This window comes from Lepus europaeus, chromosome 15, assembly GCF_033115175.1.
Source record: "Lepus europaeus isolate LE1 chromosome 15, mLepTim1.pri, whole genome shotgun sequence".
Lineage (NCBI taxonomy): Eukaryota > Metazoa > Chordata > Mammalia > Lagomorpha > Leporidae > Lepus > Lepus europaeus.
Genome location: NC_084841.1, coordinates 91,845,600 through 91,873,017, shown reverse-complemented (window position 1 = coordinate 91,873,017; position 27,418 = coordinate 91,845,600). Strand labels below are relative to the sequence as shown.

The following is a 27,418-nucleotide window of genomic DNA, read 5'->3' as shown; positions in this document are numbered from 1 at the left end:
GTTTACCACTCACTGCCAGGAGGGAGAGCAGATGCCACAGGAAACCGCCACGTGGCAGTAAAGGTGTTAGGAAAACCCTCACACGATGTGGGCTTGTGTTAGGGGACACCGGGGGGCTAAGGAGGCTGGGATTGGTTCTGGACTGCAGGTGGTCAGGAAGGAGGGGTAATTTGGAAATTCGGCGATTCGGTGTCTAACTACACCTCCCCTGTGGGAAGGGAAGAGCTAACCCACACCAAGGCTGCTCTGGGTAGGGAAGCAGCTAGCATGCACAACAGCCACTCTCGGGAGATGCTGCTATTTTATTTTATTTTATTTTTTTTAGAGATTTATTATTTATTTGAAAGGCAAGAGTTACAGAGAGGCACAGAGATGTCTTCCATCTGCTGATTCACTTCCCGTGGCCACAATGGCCAGAGCTGGGCCAATCCAAAGCCAGAAGTCAGGAGCTTCTTCCAGGTCTCCCACACTGGTGCAGGGGCCCAAGGACTTGGTCCATCTTCCACTGCTTTCCTAGGCCATAGCAGAGAGCTGGATAGGAAGTGGAGCAGCCGGGACTCAAATAGGCACCCACATTGGATACCAGCACTGCAAGCGGCAGCTTTACCGCTACGCCACGGCGCCGGCCCCCGTGCTGCTGTTTGGAGGTTGGACAAGGCTCTTGCTTTGTCAGTGTTCAGACATCACTTGGGGAGACCTCGTCTCTGTCCTGGATTGGGCTTATGCAGTGTTGGTAATCTGCGAAACTGTTTCTGTTCGTGAAACACCATGGCCAACTGTGAATGGCAGGCCAGCCCCTCATATCTGCTTTGCTTTTTCCCAACTGTGAGGCCATTAGTTGGCTAATGTGACGTCTCCGCTCTCAGGGACTATTTTCAAATATTCTACATATTTTATGAAATTCAAATATAATCTCTATTGAAAATAAGAAACTGATGTCATGATGGCCACTAAACTCATGCACTTTTTTTGGTCAGCTTCAGAACTGAATCCTTGTCTTGAAGTTTTTATTACTAACTTTAAGAATGAAGGCATGTATGTTTCATATTTTCTAACTTTCCTATTCCTCATTTTACAGAATTTGAATCTCCCTAAGATATCAGTCCAGTGAACACCCATCTGTCCCAGGGTCTGGCCCTTGATTTTGTAGACTCAGAAAAAATCAGTCTGTAAGCCAGCCAGAGTCACAGGAGACTGCTATGTCGGCAGGAGTGCTGATGTATCAAGTTGTAATAAGAAGTATGACCGTCGACAGTAGTAACTGTTAATAATGAACTTCCTGGAGTTCCCGCTGTGATCAGCGGGGCCACAGGAGTCACAATAAGGGACTCTCGTGTCCGCTATGGTCGGCAGGTGCCACGAAGCAGTCTGAAACCTCACGGACCATACAGGCCCCCTCGTGTGGTAGCCACTGCGTCATGTGGGACACACTGGACTAGCCGACGTCCGTCTGCCTCCCCTCGACCTCCCACCTCTGCTCAGTTTCTCCCTCTCCCTCCCCAGGACTCCGTCCCCAGAGCTGCTGTGGCTGTTGCTATCGTCTTCATGCCCGTGCAGTCCTCATGTCCCTGGTATATTTCCTCACCATTGAGATCAACGTAATGTGTGGTGGTAACAACCAAGGGGCTCTTTCCACTTCCTTTTCTTTGGAAAAAAAGTCTGAAAATGTCCGGTTTATACTATTACTTGTTTTTATTTTTATAACCACAAATTCCATAGTTATTCAGGTCAAAAATTAAACATGCTGTTCATCTATGTTCATCTGACTCACCAGGCTCACAAATGTACTAAGCCTGTGGTAATCTCTTTTTGATTAAAAAGCAGCATTTCTTAGTTTAATATGTTGTATCCTGACTTACTCAGTCATGCATGTCTAATGCCCCAAGGTCAGGTTCAATGACTCAGTCCAAAAGATTCACGTGTTTCCCAGCATGGGCAGTTTCGGAGAGTAGGAAAGGATACTTTTCTGATTTAAAAACTTGCTTATGGTTAAAAAAAAAAAAAGAGGAAAGTACAAAATAAACAAGGTTTCAAGAAGAAAAATCAGGGCCGGTGCTGTGGCGTAGTGGGTAAGGCCACCGCTTGCAGTGCTGGCATCTCGTATGGATGCTGGTTCGAGTCCCGGCTGCTCCACTTCCCATCCAGCTCTCTGCTATGGCCTGGGAAAGAAGTGGAAGATGGCCCAAGTCCTTCGGCTTCCCTGGAGGAAGCTTCTGGCTCCTGGCTTCATATAGGCACAGCTCTGTCCGTTGCAGCTATCTGGGGATATCGGCTACCAGCAGATGGAAGACCTCTCTCTCTCTCTCTCTCTCTCTCTGCCTCTGCCTTGAAAATAAATAAATAAATTTGAAATCTCAAAAAAAAAAAAAAAAGAAAAGAAAAAAGAAGAAAAATCAGCTGAATCATTCCACCTAAAGGCATCAAGTTACCGATAACATCTGGGTTGTGTGTTTCTTTTAGATTTTCTCTACACATCTGACATTGTAAGGTTACTCTTCTCCCCCAATATCATCACGTAATAAGCATTTCTCCATCTCTGAAAACATAAATGAGGGCTGGCCGTCCCACATCAGAGTGCCACTTTGCATCTCAGCCGCTCTGTTTCTGAAGCAGCTCCCTGCTAATGCACCTGATGATGGCTCAGGTGTCTGGGCCCTTACACACATGTGAGAAACCTGGATGGAGTCCCTGGCTCCTGGTTTCCGCCCATCCCAGAATATAGTTTAACTTAACTATGCATGGATAAAACAACTCAGTACATATATAATATATCTCAATTTCAGATATTACTTATGTGTAGGAATAATTATCAATGGGCTGCTTTTTTTTTTTTTTAAAACAGATAGAGTTAGACAGAGAGAAAGGTCTTCCTTCCATTGGTTCACCCCCCAGATGGCCGCTATGGCCAGAGCTACACTGATCTGAAGCCAGGTACTTCCTCCCAGTCTCCCATGTGGGTGCAGGGGCCCAAGCACTTGGGCCATCCTCCACTGCACTCCCGGGCCACAGCAGAGAGCTGGCCTGGAAGAGAAGCAACCGGGACTAGAACTGGTGCCCATATGAGATGCCAGCACCTCAGGCGGAGGATTAACCAAGTGAGCCACAGGCCGGCCCCATCAATGGGCTTTTTGAACTCCACTCCCATCTAGAAGATTCCTCACCATGAAAACACCACTGTCTACTTGGTTGCTGTCCCGAGGTGTCCCCCTCCCCCCGATTTTCTTATTCAAACAAACATCAGTGGGATTTGACCTTCCTGTCGGCAAGCTGTCTTTCCATATTCTTCGCCCGTATTATACCACAGCAAAGTGTTCTTCCCATCCACTCGCAGGCAGGTGTCACGTGCTTGCAGCCTGTGCTGGCACACCAGGCCCTGGGCCTGGGAAGCCTTGCCTGCGTTAGCACTCTGCAGGGCCATCTTGAAATCATTCACAACTGTGGACCCAAGTCCGCACATTTCATGTTGCCCTGGGCGCCACAAATCGCGTAGCCTATCCTGTCAGTTTATGTCATTTTGCTTTGTATGTAGCAAGGCTATGGACCCTTGGCTGCATGGCCCTGGAAATAGTCTTCAGCTTGATTTTATGAGGGCAAAAATCAGTACCCCTTATATATTTTCACGATTATGCATTCTATATTTGAGCGATTGATAGACTCATGTCTGGTAATAACTACTGTTAAAAATTTATGCTTGGGGCCAGCGCTGTGGCGCAGTAGGTTAAAACCCCAGCCTGCAGTGCCAGCATCTTATGGGGTGCCGGTTCTAGTCCCAGCTGCTCCTCTTCCCATCCAGCTCTCTGCTACAGCCTGGGAAAGCAGTGGAAGATGGCCCAAGTTTTTGGGCCCCTGCACCCACGTGGGAGGCCCAGAAGAAGCTCCAGGCTCTTGGCTTCGGATCGGCGCAGCTCCAGCCATTGTGGCCATCTGGGGAGTGAACCAGCACATCGAAGACCTCTCTCTTTGTCTCTACCTCTCTCTGTAGCTCTTTCAAATGAATAAAATAAAATCTTAAAAACAAAAAAAAAGACTACAGGTAGCCACCGTTGGGGCACAGAAAATGACAGCCCAAAGTGAGGCCCTCGGAAGCAGCCTCAGGAGCAAAGCCCCTTGGACCTTTTCCTACCCTGTCTCTGACCACTCCTTCTCTCCAAGGCAAGCCACGGAGACTGGCAGGCGTTGAAACCAGAACCGGCCTCTCCCAGAGCAGCTGCAACACCTTCTGGTGTTCCTCTGGCTTTCCCCACCTTTCTGGGAAACAGTTGGCCATAAAGAAACTTGGCTCTGCCTTATTTGGTTGTAGCTCAAAGACCCTGTTCTAGAAAGGGGAGGAAGGAGAGTGAGGAAGGAAGAGAGAGTGTACACAGAGGCCAAGGAGACTCTGGACAGGCCCTGCAGGCTCTCTGCCTTGGTCTGCCAACTGTCAACTGTCAGCTCCAATCACAGTTCTCCACAGCTGCCTAAAACTCATCAAACCAGAGGACAAAAAGGGACTGTTCACCGTGGGTCTTTGATGTCCCTTTTGAAGGCCCCTAAGTCACATAAGACTAGGACCACATACATTTACCATGTTTTTCTCTTGCTAACCTGTCGGGGTGTGGATCCTGCCCTCTGTGACGGACAGGTAGGGGATCACCCCCATGGGGCCCTGCCTGGAAATCAGTGCCCCACCCTCCAGAGCCGACTCCCTTACCTGCTTCCTCCTCCAAGACCAGCCCTTCCCTCTTTGGTTGACCACACTATGACAAATCACATCTATGCACATTCAAACACCTTTATTGTCCCTGCCATCTGTTCTCCTCTTCTGCTGGTAGATTGTTTTTCTATTTGGGAGAATTGTGTGGCCTGGGGTGAGAATGACGCTATCATGGCTTTTCCCACTGAAATTATGGAAATGCTTTCTCACTTGATGGCAGGAGGACATGAAAGCCCAGGTATTATTGTACTTGTGTGTTTTCTGAAAATGGACAGTTCATTTGGTATCCTGCAGTGAATCTTGGACGTCTTTTACAGCCGCACATGCGATGCTGTAGGTAAAGACTTCAGAACAGATTTTTGTGTGTGGTCTTAAGGCAAGTGAGCTTCATGGGTTTCTTCTAAAATCTTCTCTGTAGTGTTCACTAACACCCTTCTGCATGTCTTTCTTTTAGGCACTTTTAATTTAATATGACCCCTGGCTCTGGGCTTGTCACATGCGTCTGGTGACTGTGACTCCAAGGGCGTGCAAAGGTCAGTAGTGTGCTTCTCTTCCAATCCCATGTAGGGATCTCCCTGAAGATGTGACAGTTTTGTGGCCGTGGGGAAGGTTATAAGGTGCTGAGTCTTTCTGACGGCAGGTTTACACTTCACTTGGAATCCTGACGCGGGGTGCCCAGGTCTGTCTACAGATTCTGCCCAGCAGAGGTGGGGAGGAAGCTTGGATCAGGGTGGACACTGTGCCCTCCCCTTCCCTACTCTGACTCCGCAGCCCACTTCCAGGTCTCAGAAGGCAAACGGGCAGTCTGAGCACAAACACCGTATTCTGTAGCTGCTTTGCTTCAACACCTGGGAAGGCTGCTCCTCTCCTTTCCCTGCGGGCCCTGCATGCCTGGCTCCTGAGGACAACTCTTGGGGCCTGGAGTTCTTGCCTCGTGACCAGATGTGTGGTCAGGGATGGTCTGACACTTGTGCTTTCTGTGCCACCAGGCGCTCATCTACCTGCAACTCAGACTTGCTGAAGGGTTTTGTAGCAGCGAGGGGTGAGTATATAATGTTGTTTTCTTATTTGATTCTGCAACATTTATAAGCAATTTAAGTGTTAGTCTGATATTAAATCGAAGACATTGACAAAGGTCTTTACTGAGGCTTCAAGAGATGTTTTAGATATATATATTTTTTAATTTATTTGACAGGTAGAGTTATAGACAGTGAGAGAGAGAGACAGAGAGAAAGGTCTTCCTTCCGTTGGTTCACTCCCCAAGTGGCCACTACAGCCGGCGCTGTATCGATCTGAAGCCAGGAGCCAGGTGCTTCTTCCTGGTCTCCCATGCGGGTGCAGGGCCCAAACACTTGGGCCATCCTCCACTGCACTCCCGGGCCACAGCAGAGAGCTGGACTGCAAGAGGAGCAATCAGGACTGGAACCCGGCGCCCATATGGAATGCCGGCACCACAGGTGGAGGATTAACCAAGTGAGCCATGGTGCTGGCCCATCAGATATTTTCTTTAAAATGATAGAATAATCTGTATTAGTAAGTGTAATTTTTTTTGCCCTAAATTGGTTTCTTTCTGGTAATTGAGTTTTTTTCTTCAGCTAGTCACACATGCCAGATTAATTCGTCAGGTTATTTTCCATGAGACAGTATTTTCTCCCTGTTAAATAAATGTCTTGCAAATAAAAATAGAATTTGAGCAGGATTATTTATCTATATTTTATGTATGTATACATATTTTAATGGTTTATTTACTTATTTGAAAGACAAAGTTACAGAGAAAGGAAGACAGACAGATTGGTTCACTCCCCAAATGGTTGCAACATCTGGTGCTCTGCCAGGCTGAAGCCAGGAGCCTGGAACTTCATACGGGTCTCTCACATGGGTGTAGAGGCCCAAGTACTTGAGCCATCTTCTGCTGCTTTCCCAGGTGCATTGGCAGGGAGCTGGATTGGAAGTGGAACAGTCAGGACACAAACCAGCACTCAGATAGGATGCCAGTGTCACAAACGGTGACTTAACCTGCTACACCACAATGCCAGCTCCTGAATAGGTTGTATTTTAAAACACAGTAATCAATATTTTTATTTGTAAATTTATATATTATTGTAGATATGTAAATATATGTAGATTTATAGAAATCCTTAAGTATTGTATCTCCAAATCCATATTTTTCCATCTTATTAACTCACTTAAATTTTTAAAATAATTTATTTGAAAGTCAGAGAGACAGAGAAAGAAAGAGATGGAGACATAGTGAGCAAAATCTTCCATTGGCTGGTTCACTCCCAAAATACTGGCAAGAGCCTAAGTTGGGCCAGGCTGAAGCCAGGAGCCTGGAATTCAATCCAGGTCTCCCAAATGGGTGGTAGGGACCCAAGCACTTGAGTCATCACCTGCTGTGTTCTAGGTGTGTTAGTAGGAAGCTGGACTTACAAGCAGGGGTGAGCCTTGAACCCAGGAACTCTGATGTGCCGTACATGTGTCCCAGATGGTGTACTAACAGTTGCACCAAACATTCATCCCCTGAACTGCCATTCTTTGTGAAACTGAGAACCACTGATGAAATGTAACATTTTAATAGGTTTCAAAGTAGCTTAAAATATATAAAAGATTAGCTTTCTTTTTTTAAAAAAAGAGATTTATTTGTTTATTTGAAAGGCAGAGTTACACAGAGAAAGAGGGAGAAACAGAGAAAGAGATCTTCCATCTGCTGGTTCACTCCCCAAATGGCCACATGGCTGGCGCTGGGCCAGACCCAAGCCAGGAGCCTGAAATTCCATCTGAGTCTTGTACTTGGGTGCGGCCACTTGGGGGGTGAACCAACGGAAGCACTTGAGTGCAAGGGCTAAAGGACTTGGGGCATCTTCCACTGCTTTCCCAGGCACACTAGCAGGGAGCTGGATCAGAAGTAGAGCAGTCAGGACTTGAACCTCTGCCCATATGGGATGTCGGGATTGCAGACAGCAGCTTAACTCACTGTGCCACAGGGCTGGCCCCTAAACCTTCTTCTTATAATCATGTCAAGTAACAGAATCAATAAAAAATGTTAACTAAACAAACCAGCCTATATGGAAAAAAAAATCTTGCCAAGTGTAAGAGCAAGTTTTTAAAGACTTTATGACTAGCTGTTTCACAGTGTGAATTTAACTTATAATGAGAAATTTATGGCATTTAGTTTGAACAAATCAATCAGCAAGAGGAAGGGGGGGCCAGTGCCACAGCTCACTAGGCTAATCCTCCGCCTGTGGCACCGGCACCCCGGGGTTCTAGTCCCGGTTGGGGTGCCGGTTCTGTCCCGGTTGCTCCTCTTCCAGGCCAGCTCTCTGCTGTGGCCTGGGAAGGCAGTGGAGGATGGCCCAAGTGCTTGGGCCCCTGCACCCACATGGTAGACCAAGAAGAAGCACCTGGCTTCTGGCTTCGGATCAGTGCAGCGTGCCGGCTGTAGCAGCAGCCATTTGGGGGGGGGGGTGAACCAATGGAAGAAAGACCTTTCTCTATGTCTCTCTCACTAACTCTGCCTGTCAAAAAAAATTTAAAAAAAAAAAAAAAAAAAGAGGAAGGGGCCACTGATCGGCCCAAACATAAAAGTGGAAGTTGCAGAGGGGCTTAGCATATAATTTATGTCTGCATTTGTTTTGTCCATAAAGTTGGAGACCTTTCTGGTTCCCCTGCTTTCTGGCTTTTTGAATGCATGGCAGAGGCAGCTTTATTCTGGGCTCTGTATAGGGGTAAGATGTGTGGCGGCACTGATGTCCTTTGGTAACTTCCAGGTTGTTCCTGGAACACATCTCCCAAGTCACAGTTTCAAAGCCCAAGGACTTCCTTACAAACTCAGGGCTCTACAGAACTCAGCCTGAAAACCAGAGCCTGGAGACTAAGCACAGGGCCCCGGGTGAGCAATCGTGGTTCACACGCAAGGCTTGTCTCACGCCCTGTTGTGTGAGATGCATTTTTTATTTTTTTATTTTTATTTTTTTGACAGGCAGAGTGGATAGTGAGAGAGAGAGAGAGACAGAGAGAAAGGTCTTCCTTTTTGCTGTTGGTTCACCCTCCAATGGCCGCTGCGGCCGGCGCATCGTGCTGATCTGAAGCCAGGAGCCAGGTGCTTCTCCTGGTCTCCCATGCGGGTGCAGGGCCCAAGGACTTGGGCCATCCTCTACTGCACTCCCGGGCCACAGCAGAGAGCTGGCCTGGAAGAGGGGCAACCAGGATAGAATCTGGCACCCCAACCGGGATTAGAACCTGGTGTGCCGGCGCCGCAAGGCGGAGGATTAGCCTGTTAAGCCACGGCGCCGGCGAGATGCATTTTTTAAGTAGGGTTTTTTTCCATCAATCTGAGATTGGCCACTGTCTGTTAACTGACCAGATCGTAAAAATAGCCTGGTGGCCATTTCCATTCATTCTTCTTACGAGCCACTGGTCTAGTGTGCTCTGTTGCCTCGTGTCCTCCTTCTATATGATGAGTGGTCATTTGTCTCCATCGTGCGTCGAGGAGAGGCTCCAGCCACGGCCACAGGAAGGCTCAAGCCTTGCCCAGTCTACTGTTTCTAGGAAGAGCTGTCCTCTGGAGCAGCTACTCCAGCTACCCCCTGGGGCTTAGTTAGAGCGCTTCACTTGTTCAAGGTCACTCAACCAGCAAATCATGGCCCTGAGTCAGCCCACACTATCTGAAGCTCACACCCATGGTTGTGTTTTGTGGTATAAAACCAACGCCTTAAATTTACATAGCACCTTGAATTGGAAAACCTCATGTTACTCAAGACAGAAATAGCCACTGTTCAGACGATTGCTGAACACGACACTGACCACAACTGTGCACCACAGAATGACTGAGGTGTTTCTATTTAAGCTGCTGATTACTGCTTTCTTTTCTGTTTTTATTTTCACATGTGTGTTTTAAGCCAAGGATACCAGCACACTGTGGCAGTTTGGGAATGCATACTAATTTTCATTCAGAAGTGTTTTTTTTTTTTTTTTTTTTTTTTTTTTACTACAGAGCTAATTTTCTTTAAAAGATTTATTTATGTATTAGAAAGGCAGACTGACAGAGAGAGAGAGGAAGAGACAGAGAGAGACAGAGACCTTCCACCTGCTGGTTCATTCTCCAAATGGCCCCAGCTTAAGACAGGAACCAGGAACTCTATTTGGGTTTCCCATAGGGATGCAGGGGCCCAAACACTTGAGTCCCAGGGGAAACTCGGGCCCCAGGTTTCCACCTGACCCAGACCCAACTACTGCGGGCATTTGGGAGCAAACCAGTGGATGGAAGATCTCTCTCTGTCTCTCTCTCTGCCTTTCAAACAAATAAATTTTACAAATTTTTAAATAAACTAAAAATCAGACTAGCCTATAGTCCAGCAACCCCATTTCTGGGAGTGTGTGCAAAGGCATTGAAATCGAGATCTGGAAAGCATATCTGTGCTCCCGAGTGGTGTTCAGCATTCCCTCAGAGAAAACGTGAGAGAGGCAGGTGAGCACTCAGTCCTGAGAGCTTACGGAACAGGCTTTTCTAGAAGGATCTACAATTAGAACAATGCAAAAATACACCTGCCTGTTTGTAAGGAATATATCTTACAGCCAGTGAAAGGCTAGAAAGCAATTTTATAATAAGTTCCACATGAAAACATTTGAAACTTTAAAAGGTGTGGCCTAATGTGAACAGACTGTCTCCTTAAATGGTAGGAATCAGAATTTGTTGGGAAGATAAATCTTTTTTTAAAGATTTATTTATTTGAAAGGCAGAATTTCAGAGAGAGAAACAAGCACAGACAGAGTCTCTCATCCACTGGTTCACTCCCCAAATGGCTGCAACAGCTGTGGCTGGGCCAGACTGAAGCCAGGAGACTGGAGTTTCTTCCAGGTATCCCACATGGGTGCAAGGGCCCAAGCACTTGGCCCATCCTCCACTGCTTTCCCAGGCCACAGCAGAGAGCTGGATTGGAAAGGGAGCAGCCGGGACTAGAACCGGCACCCACATGGGATGTTGGCACTGCTAGTGGCAGCCTTACCCATTACACCACAACACCAGCCCCTCATTTTTAAATGTGTGTTAAGTGAAGGATTCTTTATTGTAAGTTTATTTTATGTACTTGAAAGGCAGACACAGAGAGATTGTCCATCCACTGGCTCACTCCCCAAATGCCCACAAGTGCTGAGGCTGGGCCAGGCTGAAGCCAGGAGCTGGGAACTCAGTCCGGGTCTCCACGTAGGTGGCAGGGACTCAGCCACTTGAGCCATGCCCTGCTGCCTCCCAGGCTCTGTAGTAGCAGGAAGCTGGAATCAGGAGTTGGAGCCGAGTCTTGACCCAGGTAGGGGAAGCAGGCAGTGTCTAAACCATTGCAGCGAACATCAGCCCCAGGGGGTCATGCTTTCTCTCACACTTCTGATGAGTCCTTCAGAACTGAACTCCACGTAACCTTTGCCTTGAGAGGAGCAGCAATCATCATTGTAAGGAGCCAGGGGCACAGGTGTTTTAGAACAGTAGACAATGGGGCCGGTGCTGTGGTGCCCCAGCCTGCAGCGCCGGCATCCCATATGGGAGTCAGTTCAAGTCCCAGCTGCTCCTCTTCCAATCCAGCTCTCTGCTAATGGCCTGGGAAAGCAGCGGAAGATGACCCAAGTCCTTGGGCCCCTGCACCCACGTGGGAGTCTCAGAAGAAGCTCCTGGCTCCTGGCTTCGGATCAGCTCAGCTCTGGCTATTGCAGTCATTTGGGGAGTGAACCAGCGGAATGGAAGACCTCCCTCTCTCTGACTCTACCTCTCTCTGTAACTCTGTTTTTCAAATAAATAAAATAATTCTTTAAAAAAGAAAAGTAGACCATCCAAAGAGTCTTTCTCTATGTCTTAAAAATGTCTAAGATCGTGTGTTGCAAAGGTTTGTTCTGTTTTCCCAGTGGGAGACTGATTACAGGATGTTTGAGTTTGACTCAGCTGTGTATTATAACCTGTGCTTGCTTGCTAGCTTGCTTTCTAAGGTTCGTTTATTTATCTGAGAAGCAGAGTTACAGAGGGAGAGGTAAAGAGAGAGGTCTTCCATTCACTGGTTCACTCCCCAGATGGCCACAATGGCCGGTGCTGGGCCAATCCAAAGCCAGGAGTCAGGAGCTTATTCCGGGTCTCCCGCAAGAGTGGCAGATACCCAAGCACTTGATCATCTTCGCTGCTTCCCCAGGTGCATTAGCAGGGCAGCTGAGTCTGAATTGGAGCAGCCAGGACTCAAACCAGCACCCACATGGGATGCCGGCTGCAGGCGAAGCCTTAACCTTGAACATCGCAGTGCTGGCCCCAACTGTCCTTTCTTAACACATAGTTTTAAAAGTATATTTGAGATGTCTTGCTCAGTAGCCATGCCTGATAGAGATCCACTATTCACCAGCTAGGGCTGGAAGGAATTTGCAACAGTGAGTGCCACGCCTCAGGGAGAGACCCATGTAGAATGGTTACTTGTCAGCGGAAAAATCCACAAAGTACGACCTGCACAGGAACACAAGTGCAGAGTGTGGAATTAGGCCAACCTCCTTCTGAGGCTGTCTGACTACTGAAGGCGCCTGTGCACAACGATTTACAATAAAAACGAGAAGGGTGTGGTCATGAAATGCTTCCTCCTTTGCTGGCAATTCCCATTCATTAACCCGGCCTCATTTTTTCGGTCCATGGACGGGGCACTGGAAAGCGATGCACAGAGTTGTGTGTGCCCTCATGTTTGTGAGCACACGAGGCGTTAGGATCCTTTTTGGAGCCAGGCCTTGTGGCAGGTCCTGCTCCTGCGCTGACCGCGGCTGCTTTTCAGGAAGCTGCTTCCATTCAGAGAAGAGGCTCAGAATCAGAGGCAGCAGCAATGCTTTAGTTTTGTTTGTCTGATTTCTTTTGGTAGAATAAATGGAAGTACCTGTTCTGTGTTAACTTCGTTGTGGAGCTCCAGATATATTGAAATACACAATTATTGTTAGATAATAAAATTAGCTCATTAAACAGGTTTTGTTTCCATGGCTAACGTGTACAAACAGTGACTGGAATGACATGTGACATTATGTAGTGTTGATCCAATCGGATCCCTGGGTTGGTACTAAATGTTATTCTTGTGGTTCTGAAAGTGCTATGAAAGCATATAATAAAAGCTCTTTGTGCTTATTACAACCAGAAGGATTGGGCCGGCGCTGTGGTATAGCGGGTTAGAGCCCTCGTCCACAGTGCTGGCATCCCACATGGGCACGGGTTCTAGTTCCAGCTGCTCCACTTCTATCCCAGCTCCCTACTAATGAGCTGGGGAAACAGCAGAAGATGACCAAGTGCTTGGGCCCCTGCACCTGTGAGGGAGACCCAGAAGAAGCTCCTGGCTCCTGGCTTCGGATCGGCTCAGCTCTGGCCACTGAAGCCATTTGGGGAGTGAACCAGTGGATGGAAGATTCTCTCTCTTTCTCTCTCTCTCTCTCTCTCTCTCAGTGGATGGAAGATTCTCTCTCTCTCTCTCTCAGTGGATGGAAGATTCTCTCTCTCTCTCTCTCTCTCTCTCTCTCTCTGTTTCTACCTCTCTGTAACTCTGTCTTTCAAATAAATAAAATATATATTTTTAAAAAATCAGGATTGATCAAACACTGGCTAATGTAAAGATAGGCAAGAAATATGTAAGAAAAGTGGGTGAGGTGGTGGGAAGCACTTGCGGGACACAGTCACGGTGTGAAGCCAGCCCCCGCCGCCCCACCACGGGACTCTGTCGCGCAGCTTCTTGGTGCCTCGGTTGTCTGCTCGGAAAAGCAGGGAGTAGTGATTACCTTGTAGCTTATGGTGAAGACTTCAGTACATATTTTATTTTTATTTTTTGTTTAGTCAAAAGAGAGAAAGAGAGAGAGCTGTCTTCCACTGAGTCACACTCATCAAATACCCACGGTGGCCAGAACTGGGCCAAACTGAAGCCAGGGGCTGGAAGCAATCCAGGTCCACCAGGGGCCCAAGCACTTGAGCCATCAGTGCTGCCTCCCAGGCCCTGCATTAGCGGGAAGCTGGAGTCAGGCAGGATCCAGAGCAGGACTTGAACCCAAGCACTGCCATTTGGGACAGACATCTTTTTTTTTAAATTATTTATTTATGTTTATTTGAAAGGTAGAGCTAGATAGAGAGAGTGAGAGCTCTTCCATCCACTAGATTACTCTGGGTGGCTGCAATGGCCAGGGCTGGGCCAGGCCAAAGCCAGGAGCCTGGAACTCCATCTTGGTCTCCCACCATGGTGACAAGAGCCTATCTTCTGCTGCTTTCTAAGATGCATTAGCAGGGAGCTGGGTCAGGAGTGGAGCAGCTGGGACTCGAACCGGTGCTCATGTGGGATGCTGGCACGTAGGTGGCGGCTTAACCCACTGTTCCCAGGTGCTGACCCCTCAACTGGCATCTAAATGGCTCGGCTAAATGCCTGCCATGAGGAAAACAGTTTCAAAATGTCCGTCAGTAGCCAACATTCAACATGGAGCCACCAAATGCAAGTTACTATCTCCGGTCTGGGCAAGCAAATATTTAGACTAGGGTTCAAAGCAAAAAACTCACTGTTATGGAAGGTGGAGAATTTCATTTTAAACCTTCAGATCAGCTATGAAAACAAGCAATCATTCACGGTGGATTAGGGAGGAAACTCTGGTTATGTTCCTGTGGGAGACAGAGAGATCTCTCACCTGCTGGTTCACTCCTCAGACTCTTGTAACAGACCATCTGAGTCTCCCATGTGGGGCAGGGTTCCAACCACTTGAGTCCCTGCTTGCCGCCTCCAGGGTGCACATTAGCAGGGAGCTGGAATCTGGAGCAAACTGAGACTGAAGCTTACACACTGCATCGTGGCTGTGGGCATCCCCCCAGACAGCTTAGCTGCTGTGCCACTCCCACACCCAGGAAGTCAGTTTTAAGCAGAAAACTGGAGCAGGCGTGAGGAGCATGGGTCACAAACCGCAAAGTTGGCTGTATCAAGTCCACAGAGGAAAACAGAACCGAGGCATTGCAACAGAAGAAATTCAGAGTGGGGCAGTGGTCACAAAAGTGACAGAAGTGGGACGCCCATCTGAGGACCGCAAGGCAGCAGAGGGCTTACAGACGGCAGGAACTGCTACTGGTCCCGCGGCCAGAGGGAGGAGGCAGAAGAACTCAGGAAGCTTGGAGAGAGGCGGAACCGAGGTGGGGTCACAGGCACTGCCGGGATGCTGAGCCAAGCAGAGGGATGGATAGGAGGGCTTGGCGCGGTCTCAGCTTCTAGGCTCCTGTCACTGCCAGGCCCTGGCCACTCCTAACTGGAAACAGTTGTCAAAGAGCCTGGGAAATGCAGTGTGCAGAGGTCAGTGGCTGCCGTCGAGAGCCAAGGAAGGGCAGAGGGGAAATGGACAAATGCCCAGCGCCATGGCACTCATGGTCATGTTCTGGGAAGTCATTCGCGTGGCCTGGGACAGAATGGCTTCAGCTTTCTCTCTTTTCACCCCTGTCGGTGCCCTGCCCCAGGATTGGTATCAGGCAGGTCTAAGGCGGTGAGACCACTGCTTAGACGGGAGGACAGAAACAGAACAGAAGGCCGCGGCAGGAGGACGCAAGGGCAGGTGGTGGCTTACTATTCCAACTATTCGTAACATAGATTCAGCGAGAGATCAGAAGTCCATGGGGTGGAGCAATCGGCAGCGGAGTAGCGGTGACGGACGCCTGTGCGCGACTTCGTCATGAGGAGGTGCTGACTGGACAGGCGAGTGTGTAACACACAGCAGCGCGGAGGGTGATGGCCAGGGTCACAGGCCAGTGACTGCAGGGGATGAGTCATCCTATCCGGATGAGCAAACAGGGCAGGAGAAGGTTTGGGAGGGGCCGCGAGGGTGTGGTTTTTGGTGTACTCAATTTTGGAACCTTGTTTTCCAAAGACCTTTTTCAAAATTGCCAGTTTTGTTTATTTTGTGCATAAGGCAGGAGGAAGAATAGTGACCCCAGGGAAATGAAGCAGCCGTGTGCTCGGCTAACCATGAAGTCCCATGGCTCTCTCCTTCTGTGATTCTAAGAAGGCAGGCAGCCACAGCGGGCCCCATCCCGCTCCCTTGCTGCAGGCCCGAGGGACTGGGGTATTATCTAGCTTAGAGGAGTCTCTCAGGCCAGCGCTGTGGCACAGCGGACTCCTGACACCCGTGCGGGAGACCAGGCTCTGGCTTTGGCCTGGCCCCGCCCTGGCTGTTGCCACCTTTCTGGAAGTGAACTAGCAGATGGAAGATCTGCCTCTTCTCTCTCTGGAACTCTGCCTTTCAAATAAAGTAAACCTTAAAAAAGGGGGGAGAGTCTCCAACTGTTGGGGAGGGCACACAGGAACTTCTGGGTACACAGTCATCCCACAGAAATCCCCTACACACCCACAGTCCTGCCTGCATCTGCTTCCCGCCATCTGCCTCCCACACACCGTGTGGGAGTGCACCGTCAGAGGCCACCAGCCTTGGCCTCAGCTGCAGAACTGCGTCCACTCAGCCCTGCAGAACCGCGTCCACTCAGCACCCTCAGAAGTCAGGCGGGACTTGCTCCGGACTGATCTCTGGCACGTGGCGAGCACGCTTTCCAAACCAGCAAGGACTTCTGGGAAACAGCGAAGCAGGAGCTCGCTGATGGCAGATGCCCTCCAGACTGCCTTTGAGCAACACTTGATGAAGAAAAAGAACCAGGCGCTAAAATTGGCGCGGATGAATGCAATGTGTCAAAATAAATCAAACAGACCAATCACAGGCACCTGGGAAGGAATGGGAGCGTATTAATCTGAAAATATTGATATCAGGCTGGTGTGGTAGCGTAGTAAGTGAAGCCTCGGCCTGCAGTGCCCGCATCCCATGTGGATGCTGGTTTGAGTCCCAGCTGCTCCTCTTCCAATCCAGCTCTCAGCTATGGCCTGGGAAAGCAGTGGAAGATGGCCCAAGTGCTTGGGCCCCTGCACCCGTGTGGAAAGACTGTGAAGGAGCTCCTGGCTCCTGGCTTCCGATTGACCCAGCTCCGCCCCTTATGGCCATTTGGGAAGTGAACCAGTGGATGGAAGACCTTTCTCTCTGTCTCTTCTTCTATCTGTCTGTAATGCTACCTCTCAAGTAAATAAATAAAATCTTTAAAAAATTGATTATGTATGGTATGTATACCTTTGCTGTTAAACAAAATTCTATCTCAGTGGTGCCCAGTTTAAGCATTGGGATCCATACTGTGTCACTTACAACTGCGATTTGTTCAACCACTTAGTATCTATGATTGAATAACAGAAGAGGTGCCAGGAGGTCTCACTGTCAACAGTCTATTGTAATAATAAAAATCAGCTTTTCAAACTCAGAGTAGAATCTTTTCTTTATACTCCAGGGTCTTATGTAAGCAGTGGCAGATGGGCTGTGGGTAACAAAAGCTAGAGATGATTAAAGAACTCCCAGAAAAAAGTAACATCACAAGTGCTGATGGAACCCCCTGCTGAATTCATCTATAGGAGTCACTGGGCCAGTACTGAAAGTGTGCCACTCTGAAGGGAATGTGTGAGTGCAGGAGAAAATTATCTTGGCTTAAAAAATTTAGTAAATGCAAAGCGAGATGTACTGTGGGGAGGGAGAGAGAAAGGATATGGGAACTCTGCTTCCCACTCAATTTTCCTGTAACCTAACACTACTTTTAAATACAGTCTAGGGGGGCCGGCGCTGTGGTGCGGCAGGTTAAAGCCCTGGCCTGAAGTGCCGGCATCCCATACGGGCCCCGGTTCTAGTCCCAGCTGCTCCCCTTCCCATCCAGCTCTCTGCTATGGCCTGGGAGGGCAGTAGAAGATGGCCCAAGTGCTTGGGCCCCTGCACCCATGTGGGAGACATGGAAGAAGTTCCTGGCCCCGGCTTCGGATCGGCGCAGCTCCAGCCATTGCAGCCATCTGGGGAGTGAACCAGCGGATGGAAGACCTCTCTGTTTCTAACTCTCTCTGTAACTCTGTCTTTCAAATAATTAAAATAAGTCTTAAAAAAAAAAAACCAGTCTAGGGGCTGGCTTTGTGGTATAGCAGGTAAAGCCACCACCTGAGATGCTGGAGTCCCATATGGGCACTGGTTCATGTCCCGGCTGCTCCACTTCCAATCCAGCTCTTTGCTAATGGCCTGGGAAAGCAGTAGAAGATGGCCCAAGTGCTTGGGCCCCTGCACCCACATGAGAGACTTGGGTGAAGCTCCTGGCTTTGGCCTGGCCCAGCCCTGGTGGTTGACTATCTGGGGAATGAATTAGCCAATGAAAGTATATCTCTCTGTCTCCCTCCCTCCTTTTTTCCAAGTAAATAAATAAATCTTTAAAAGAAAAGTCTATCCAATTCTCAAAAATGTAATGCAGGGCTGGCACTGTGGCAAAATGGGTTAAGCTGCTGCCTGCATCACTGGTCCCATACAGTCACTGGTTTGAGTCTGTCTTTTGCCAGGAAAATGACATACTGGTCCAAGGAAGATAAGCAATCCGTGGGAGGGAGCAGGTGTTTGGACTAGTGGTTAGGGTGTCAACGTCCTGCATTGTAGTACCTGGGTTCAATTCCCAGCTCTGGCTCCTGACTCTAGCCTCCTGCTAACGCACACTCTGGGAAGCAGCAGGTGATGGTTCAAGCCATTGAGTTCCTGCCATCCATTTGGGAGACTTGGATTGCATCCCTGGCTCTTGGCTTTGGCCTGTCCTGGTCTCTACCCCTGCAGCCATTTTGAGAGAGGATCAATGGATAGGGGAACTCCCTTTCTCTCTCTCTCTCTCTCTCTTTCTCTCTCTCTCTCTGTCTCTGCCTCTCAAACATATAAATACATTATTATTTTTTTTACAAAGAGACAAATCAATAGAGAAGACCTAAACTCAACCTACAGCTTAGAGTCCAGGCCTGGTATGTCCAGCCTGTTTTACTCAACTCCCAACAGACTCCAAGTTGCCTAAGAGTGAAACAAAAATTGGCTGTAATAAGCCTTTGAGTTTGCAGTGGTTTGTGATGGAACATTTTTATGGCAATACCCGATAAAGACAATATATATGAAACAATTCATCTAAGGAAAACTTTCACCATTTCAAACATTTCCCACCATCTCTTTGAAAATTTGTTAGGGATAAAACTTTGGTGAAGTTATTTTAAATGTTTAATTTTTACACTATCATTTTGCTAAGGATTTACTATTTTTATTTGAAAATCATAGTTATATAAAGAGAAATAGAGTGATATCTTCCATCCACTGGTTCACTCCCCAGCAGACCACAGGGCACAGGCTAGGCCAGGCCTGATCCAGGAACCTGGAACTCCACCCAGGTCTTCCATGAGGATACAGGGGCTCAAGAACTTGGGCTATCTTCCCCTGCTTTCCCAGACACATTAGCAGGGAGCTGAGTGGGAAATGGAGCAGCAGGAATGTGAACTGGCACCCATACGGATGCCAGCATCGCAGGTGGTGACTTTACCTGTTACACTACGAAGCCAGCCCCAAACATTTTAGATGGCAGTAACAGGCAGACTGATTTCCTTTTTCACACAGTATAAGTTGGCATATAGGTAATCATTCATTGTTCATTTGAGTTCCAGATTCTCTTTTTCTCTTTTTCTTTTGAAGATTTATTTATGTATTTGAAGGTCAGAGTTACACAGAAAGAAGAGAGGCAGAGAGAGAGAGAGAGAGAGAGAGAGAGAGAGAGAGAGGTCTTCCATCCAATGGTTCACTCCCCAATTGGCCCCAACGGCCAGAGTTACTCTGATCCAAAGCCAGGAGCCAGGAACTTCCTCCGGGTCTCCCACATGGATTCAGGGGCCCAAGGATTTGGGCCATCTTCTGCTGCTATCTCAGGCCATAGCAGAGAGCTGGATTGGAAGTGGAGCAGCCAGGTCCTGGATGCTGGCGTTAACCTGCTGCATCACAGCGCCAGCCTCTGTCTTTTTTTCTCACCATAGTTTCTTTGTTTTCATGGAAAAAAAGTATTGAAAGGATATGCACCAAAACATTCACATCTTCATATCTACATTGTAGAATTATAGATGTTTTCATTGTAGTGCTTTTTTCATTAAGAATACTTTAAATTAAATTTACATAAGGTTTTTTCAATAATACAATTCTATAATTTTCATTCTTATACAGTGTATTTGTCACAATCCACATATAATACCCAACTTTTTGGTTTTATCTCTATAGTTTTTTTTTCCTAAGATTTAATTCTCTATTTGAAAGGCAGAGTTATAGAGAAGCATAGCAGAGAGAGAGTGAGGTCTTCCATCTACTGGCTCACTCCCCAGATGGCTGTGATGGCTGGAGCTGAGCTGATCTAACGCCAGGAGCCAGGAGCTTCTTTCAGGTCTCCCACATGGGTGCAGGAGCCCAAGGACTTGGGCCAGCTTCTACTGTTTTCCCAGGCTATAGCAGAGAGCTGAATTGGAAGTGGAGCAGCCAGGACTTGAACCAGTGCCCATATAGGATGCCGGCACTGCAGGTAGTGGCTTTACCCATTACGCCACAGTGCCCGCCCCCGTATAGTTTCTTATGTAAGAAATGAAGTAAGCTTCAAACTTTGTGTCATTTCAGGATTAGATTAATGGAGAGAGGGAGTTCCTTAGTCTATCAATTATATAGCATCCAAAAGAAAGAATATTCCTGAAGTTTTCTTTTTTAAGATTTATTTTATTTATTTGAAAGTCAGTTACATAGAGAAAAAAGGAGAGGCAGAGAGAGAGAGAGAGAGAGAAAGAGAGAGGTCTTCCATCTCTGGTTCATTCCCCAGACGGCCACAACAGCTGGAGCTGGGCCAATCCGAAGCCAGGAGCCAGAAGCTAGGAGCTTCTTCTGATATCCCACATCAGTGCAGGGGCCCAAAGACTTGGGCCACCTTCCACTGCTTTCCCAGGCCATAGCAGTGCTGGATGAGAAGTGGAGCAGCTGGGACTCCAACTGGCACCCATATGGGATGCCCACACTGCAGGTGGCGGCTTTACCTGCTATGCCACAGCACCGGCCATTTTCTTAGTTTTAAACAAGGTATCTACTACTAAACAAGAGGCACCATGTATGACAATTGAGTAACTCAAGCTAGCATCTAGTGTAACAGCTAGCATCTGTGTGGTGGGACAGAGCTGACATTTCTGGGGCAGTGTCCGTATGCCAGGCTCTGAGCTGGAGGAGGAAGATGAAGCTCAGATACGATGTCACAGCTACCTCGTGGGAGAGTCTGCATTTAAACTCCAGTCTGCTCTGACGCAGATTCCAGAGAAAGGTTCATGCCACCGTGACCCCACTCAGACACAGTATTTGTCAAAACACTTGAATTTCAATATTTATTTTTGTCTTTTTGGTTTTTTTTTTTTTAAAGATTTATTTATTTACTTGAAAGTCAGAGTTGCAGGGCCAGCGCTGTGGCACAATGGGTTAAAGCTCTGGCTTGAAGCGCTGGCATCCCATATGGGCTCCGGTTCTAGTCCTGGCTGCTCCTTTTCTGATCTAGATCTCTGCTATGGCTTGGGATAGCAGTGGAGGATGGCCCAAGTCCTTGGGCCCCTGCACCCACGTGGGAGACCCAGAGGAAGCTCCTGGCTCCTGGCTTCGGATCGGCGCAGCTCTGGCTGTTGCGGGCATCTGGAGAGTGAACCAGTGGATGGAAGACCTCTTTCTCTGTGTCTACCTTATCTGTAACTCTGTCTTTCAAATAAATAAAATAAATCTTAAAAAAAAAGTCAGAGTTACACAGAGAAGGAGAGGCAGAGAGAGAGAGGTCTTCTGTCACGCTGGTTCACTCCCCAATTGGCAGCAATGGCCAGAACTGAGCCAATCTGAAGCCAGGAGCCAGGAGCTTCTTCCACGTCTCCCATGTAGGTGCAGGGGCCCAAGCACTTGGGGCATCTTCTACTGCTATCCTAGGCCACAACAGAAAGCTGATTGGAAGTGGAGGAGCCAGGACTAGAACCGGCGCCCATATGGGATGCCGGCACAGCAGGCGGTGGCTTTACTCGCTAAGCCACAGAGCAGGCCCTGAATTTCAATATTTAAAAACTAGCTGGCTACACACAGAAATCCAGATTTCTGATTCCTCTCTTTTTTTTTTTTTTTTTTAAAAAGATGTATTTACTAATTTGAAAGGCAGAGTGACAGAGTGAATGAGACAGATTTTCTATCTATTGGTTCCTGCCCCAAATGCCTGCAACAGCTGGGGCGGGACCAGGCAAAACCAGAACAGAAACTTTATCCAGGTCTCCCAGATGGGTGGCAGGGGACTGAGTACTTGGCCATCATCTGCTGCCTCGCAGGTAATTAGCAGGAAAGTGGATCAGAAGCAGAGGCAGGACTTGATCCTAGTAACTGTGACATGGGCTGCAAACATCCCAAGAGGTGGCTTCCACTCCTGGGCCACAATGCTTACTCCAAAAGTATTGTTCTTTAAATGCTGTTAACTTTCTGAAGTACCTTCAAAAAGTCTTATTCTTTAGATGAAGAAAGGAAGGATAGGGCTGGCATTGTGAAGTAGTGCATTAAGCTGCCTCCTGCAACACCAGCATTCCATATGGGTGCCGGTCTGAGACCTGGCTGCCCCACTTCCCATCCAGCTCCCTGCCAATATGCCTGGGAACACAGTGGATGACAGCCCAAGTGCCTGGGCCCTTGGACCCATGTGGGAGATGTGGAAGAAGCTCCTAACCCCTGGTTTTGGATGGGTTCAACCCTGGTGTTGTGATCATTTAGGGAGTGAACCAGCGGTTCACTCTCCTTCTGTAATTCTGACCCTCAAACAAATCTTAAAAAAAGATAAAAGTCTGTGTCAAGTGGTATATTATAAGTGTTCATAAATTTTATTCATTCCCAAGTACATTTTTATCTTCACAAATAAACTTATGCTTTTCCTAATTTGCTAGGATTTGTTTATAGATTTATTCAACTATAACTCATTGTACTTATTGAGAGATTATTTTAATCTTGCAATTGAGGACAATCATCTGCTAAACATCTTTGTGTGGATCAGATTTAAAGTGCAACAGGGAAAGCTGAGGATTAATCCAAAGAAATCAAACTACAGAAGCTCAGGCATTGTAATATTTAAGTTAGCCTGGTTAGAGAAAATATTTTCTCCTTCGCTTCAAATAGGTTACCATTCGTTCTGTTTTGCAAATAGGAGGCACCCATATATTTGCCAATAGAAAGTCAACCCTGACCTGATCAGATGGATATAAATCACGCAGTAGCAATCTCTCCTGAACACAGCCTGCCTCTTTTTTTTTTTTTTTTTTTTGACAGATAGAGTTAGACAGTGAGAGAGAGAGAGAGACAGAGAGAAAGGTCTTCATTCCGTTGGTTCACCCCCAAATGGCCACTATGGCCAGAACTATGCCAATCCGAAGCCAGGAGCCAGGTGCTTCCTCCTGGTCTCCCACATGGGTGCAGGCGCCCAAGCACTTGGGCCATCCTCCACTGCACTCCTGGGCCATAGCAGAGAGCTGGACTGGAAGAGGAGTAACCGGGACCAGAACCTGGCACCCATATGGGATGCCAGCGCCGCTGGCGGAGGATTAACCAAGTGAGCCATGAGCCAGCCCCAGCCTGCATCTTCTAAACCTTGGGAGTTCACTGTTAAAAATTTTCTACTGTATTATTTCAAGTTGCACAAAGTATAAACTTACTTTTTTTCCCTTTCAACCTTACAGAGGCTGTTTAGAAATGTGCTGCTGAATCTGTAACCCGGAAACAACAAAACAACCTTCTTAGCAAAGGATCACTAAGTACCTTTTGGATATACTTTCCTCCAAACAGACAAGGAAGTGCCACAGACTTGGCAAGCAATTCACCCTGTAAGAGTTGCAAATACTGGGTGACCTATTTACAAGGATGCTGGGGTTGGCTGGAGGCAGAACACCACCCAACTCCTAGCTGGATTCTGTTTCACAGGCTGTGGGTACAGATGTCAGTGCACTGAGGAAAGGAAAAATGGCATCCTGCTCCCAGCAGCAACCCTTACACAGTGCTGAGTGATGGATCAATGTATGGACACCTCTTACAGTATTGTAAAGAATGCATCTTGGTGATAGTAATCCAAACTCAAAAACTTTGGGGAGGCAAAAGGAGCTGATTTTCATTATGTAGGCTTACAATATGAATTCTTTTGTGCTGGTTATTGACTCCTTTTACAAAGTTTACTTTTTCTTAGACTGTGATGACTCATATATACTCTTAAAATTGTGTCCAGATAACTTTAGTATACTTTAACGCTAGACTTGGAAAGGAACCAATATAATTTTGAACCCAGTGTTAAGTCTCTTCATATTTCCAGAAAGATCTTAAGTTATTTTGTATCGGAATGATCTACTCAGTGTGAAAAAAAATATAAAAATAGAGTGATTGGTTACGGTAGCTGGTGATCAAGGTTTTCTTTTTTTTCTTTCTTTCTTTTTTTTTGACAGGCAGAGTGGACAGTGAGAGACAGAGAGACAGAGAGAAAAGTCTTCCTTTTGCCGTTGGTTCAATCTCCAATGGCAGCCACGGCTGGAGCGCTGCGGCTAGCACACCGTGCTGATCCTAGGGCAGGAGCCAGGTGCTTCTCCTGGTCTCCCATGCGGGTGCAGGGCCCAAGCACTTGGGCCATCCTCCACTGCACTCCCGGGCCACAGCAGAGAGCTGGCCTGGAAGAGGGGCAACTGGGACAGAATCCAGCGCCCCGACCGGGACTAGAACCCAGTGTGCCGGCGCCACAGGCAGAGGATTAGCCTATTGAGCCGTGGCACCGGCCTCAAGGTTTTCAAAACTGATTCCTTGTAGCCTCTAAGGACAGACCCCAGTGAAAAACACACTGAGGAGATTCAACCTCTCTATGAGAATAGGTTCAATATCTTTTCCAAACTTAAATTACACCTTAAATTCTGCCAGACTGCCTTTGACACTCTTAGAAAATCCATGTAGCTCTCTAACGATAGATTTTAAAAAGAGGCTATTTTACCAAAGACTGATCTGTGCACCACTAATTCCATGTTTTATGTCTTTCACATTCCCTGGGAGGAGTAAGCTCTTCTACAGCTTGGGTTCTATTTTATTTAAAAACATGTATTTATCTACTTGAGAAGCAGAGTTACAGAGAGAGAGAGAAGCAGACAGATCTTCCATCCACTGGTCCACTCCCCAAATGGCTGAGGTGACTATGGGTAGGCCAAGTTGAAGCCAGGAGCTTCTCTGGGTCTCCCACATGGGTTCAGGGGCCCAAGGATTTGGGCCATCCTCCGCTGTCTTCCCAGGCACTCGTTAGCAAGGAGCTGGATTGGAAGTGGAGCAGCCAGGACTCCAACTGGCACCCTTATGGAGTGCTAGCACTGGGAGCCGTGGCTTTAACTCGCTGTGCCCTAGCTTGGGCTCTATTATATTTAATTTTATTCTTCACAGTCAAAGATCACAGAAGATAACTCTTATCTCAACAACTCTTCTTGAAAACAGAGACTGATGTCTGATGGATGTGATGGATGTTATACACTAAATAAAACCCTTCAGCATGGGGTTGTGTAGAAAAGCAATTTATTCCATTATAAGCACTTACACAGTGACTCATGGAGATTACAGGCCTGCTGGTGAAACAGGTCACCCAAAGTGGAGATGGTATTAAACTAGTGGTCAAGGACTAACTCCTAAAAAAAAAAAAACAAACTTTAATCTTGGATTAATTTAATTTAAAAAACAAATATGAGCTATCGATTCGCTCTTCTCCACTTGACAGCCTACCTGAGGTACAACTGTCAGGCAAAAACTTACATCATACATCTTTATAACTTGGTGGCCCCAAGTTAAAAACACACATACACACACACACACACACACCAAAACCATTTCACAGAAAGGAAAGGAATAATATGAAAACAGTTCAAGAAATACACTAATGAGCAAAAGTATATGGATAAAGAGGAACATGTGATTTCAACCTAACTGAAGAAACCAGGAGACTGGTCTGTGTAGGAAAATGTGTGTCCTGGAAGTCAGGTATGATGATTTTAGAGTAGGAGTCTATGACTCGAATCTCCCCCATTCCTGAGTAAAAATGACACCTTGCACCATTTAAACTTCCTGGCTCAGACACCTCCCTCAGTTTGCTCTATTCCTTGCTCTACTATTAAATGAATCTGAAAAACTCAGGGATATAGTATAAGAAGAAAAAAAAATCACACATAATATTCCCCTCTGAGTCTACTTTAGACCTGAGTTTGTTACTCTAGGCTCTACTTGGCAACGGTCACTCAAGTATCAGAAGGTCCCTTAAGTGGGAAACAAGACTTGTGAGTTGAAAGTTTCCTTACACGGAGCCTGTATTACCTAATGGTGTCTATAGGCATGGCTGGCGTGGTGGATGTGTGACCGCACGGCCCTCCCAGGCCTAGTCTGGGAAGCATGTTGGTTGAATGTCCTACTGTCACCATCTTGAAATTCATTAAAATCTTTGACCAGGGATCTCACATTTGCATTTTGACTAGGCCCCACAAATGATGTAACTTGTCGTGTCAGGAGGCTTGCGTGTACAAGCTTTGCCCTAAGCTTACTGCTTTTCTCTTTACCTTTACCAAAATTTCTCGCTCGTGTAGTGGTGAATTACATTTCACTCATTCTTATCTGCAGTGCTAGTACAGATTTTATGAGGCCTAGAGCTTATGGCACCTGGAAGGCATTCTTTAAAACCACACAGAACCACAAAAAGAATTTGGGTACAAAAGTGAATATTTATCGAAAAAAGAAAATAAATCACAACTTAACAAGCTTTTCACAGCTGTAGGATCATGTGAACTTGTTACCAGGACCTCTCTCAGGGCCTCGAAACTTCTAGTTCATGGGTTTCATGGCAAAAGCTGCCTCTTGGGGAAGAGGAATCTTTGTCTTCATCCTTCTTTCTTTCTTTCTTTCTTTTGTTATGCCCACAGTCCATGGTCCCCCGAAAATCACACCACCAGAGACCGAAGTTGAAGCCAATTAGCAGGGTCGTTTTTATTACGAGTTCGAACCCGGGCCTCTCAGTGCCTCCAGGAGAGGAAGCCCCCCGAGAAGCCCCGAGCCCAATTCTTACAGAGCTTTTATTATCATGTACAAGCAGGCTTTCGGGGAATGCTCAGGTCAAGTTGACACTTCTGATAAGTCCCAACATCGAGGCAGACTCCAGGGTAGGGGCTGGTTGTTATCTCAAGCTTTAATCCTCCCTTTTACATTCCTGGACCTGGGTCAGGGTAGGGTCACATCTGGCCAGGTGGAGGAAAGGGGGAGTGTATGATAGCGAGGGCCAGGAACGGGCAGTGGTGCGGGTCATACAATAATCAACTTAATGTAGCTACTGGATTACTTAGCTCAACATCTAACATAACACATATATAAAGTCAAAGACACTTAGCATTGCTTATTATTACTACTAGTTGCCTAATGAGCTAATGTGATTACACTTTAGGTTACATTAAAATAATGATAATATTTTCTAGCACTATTATAATGGATAATAAGGGCATAGTAAAAGCTGGTTATGCAGGTGTCTTCTCACTTTATTTCTCCTTTTCTTTTCTTTTCTTTTCTTTGCACAGGCAGAGTTAGGTAGTAGAAGAGAAAGAGACAGAGAGAAAGGTCTTCCTTCCATTGGTCCACCCCCCCAAATGGCTGCTACGGCCCATCGCGCTGCGCTGATCCAAAGCCAGGAGCCAGGTGCTTCCTCCTGGTCTCTCATGCAGGTGCAGGGCCCAAGCACTTGGGCCATCCTCCACCGCACTCCCGGGCCACAGCAGAGAGCTGTACTGGAAGAGG

The 27,418-nt window shown here is 47.3% G+C and overlaps 1 long non-coding RNA gene across 2 annotated transcripts in view; it reads right to left on the bottom strand.

Annotated features, from left to right (window-relative positions):
* LOC133774630 (uncharacterized) overlaps positions 1-27,418 on the bottom strand; it is a 53,366-nt gene that overhangs the window by 4,905 nt on the left and 21,043 nt on the right. Inside the window, exon 3 of one of the 2 annotated variants that reach the window (XR_009868102.1) lies at positions 25,162-25,278. The exons of the other annotated variant lie outside the window; for it this stretch is intronic. This is a non-coding gene — a long non-coding RNA (uncharacterized LOC133774630). Of the gene's footprint in view, positions 1-25,161; positions 25,279-27,418 lie in introns of those variants that run through there. 2 annotated transcript variants of the gene reach the window in all.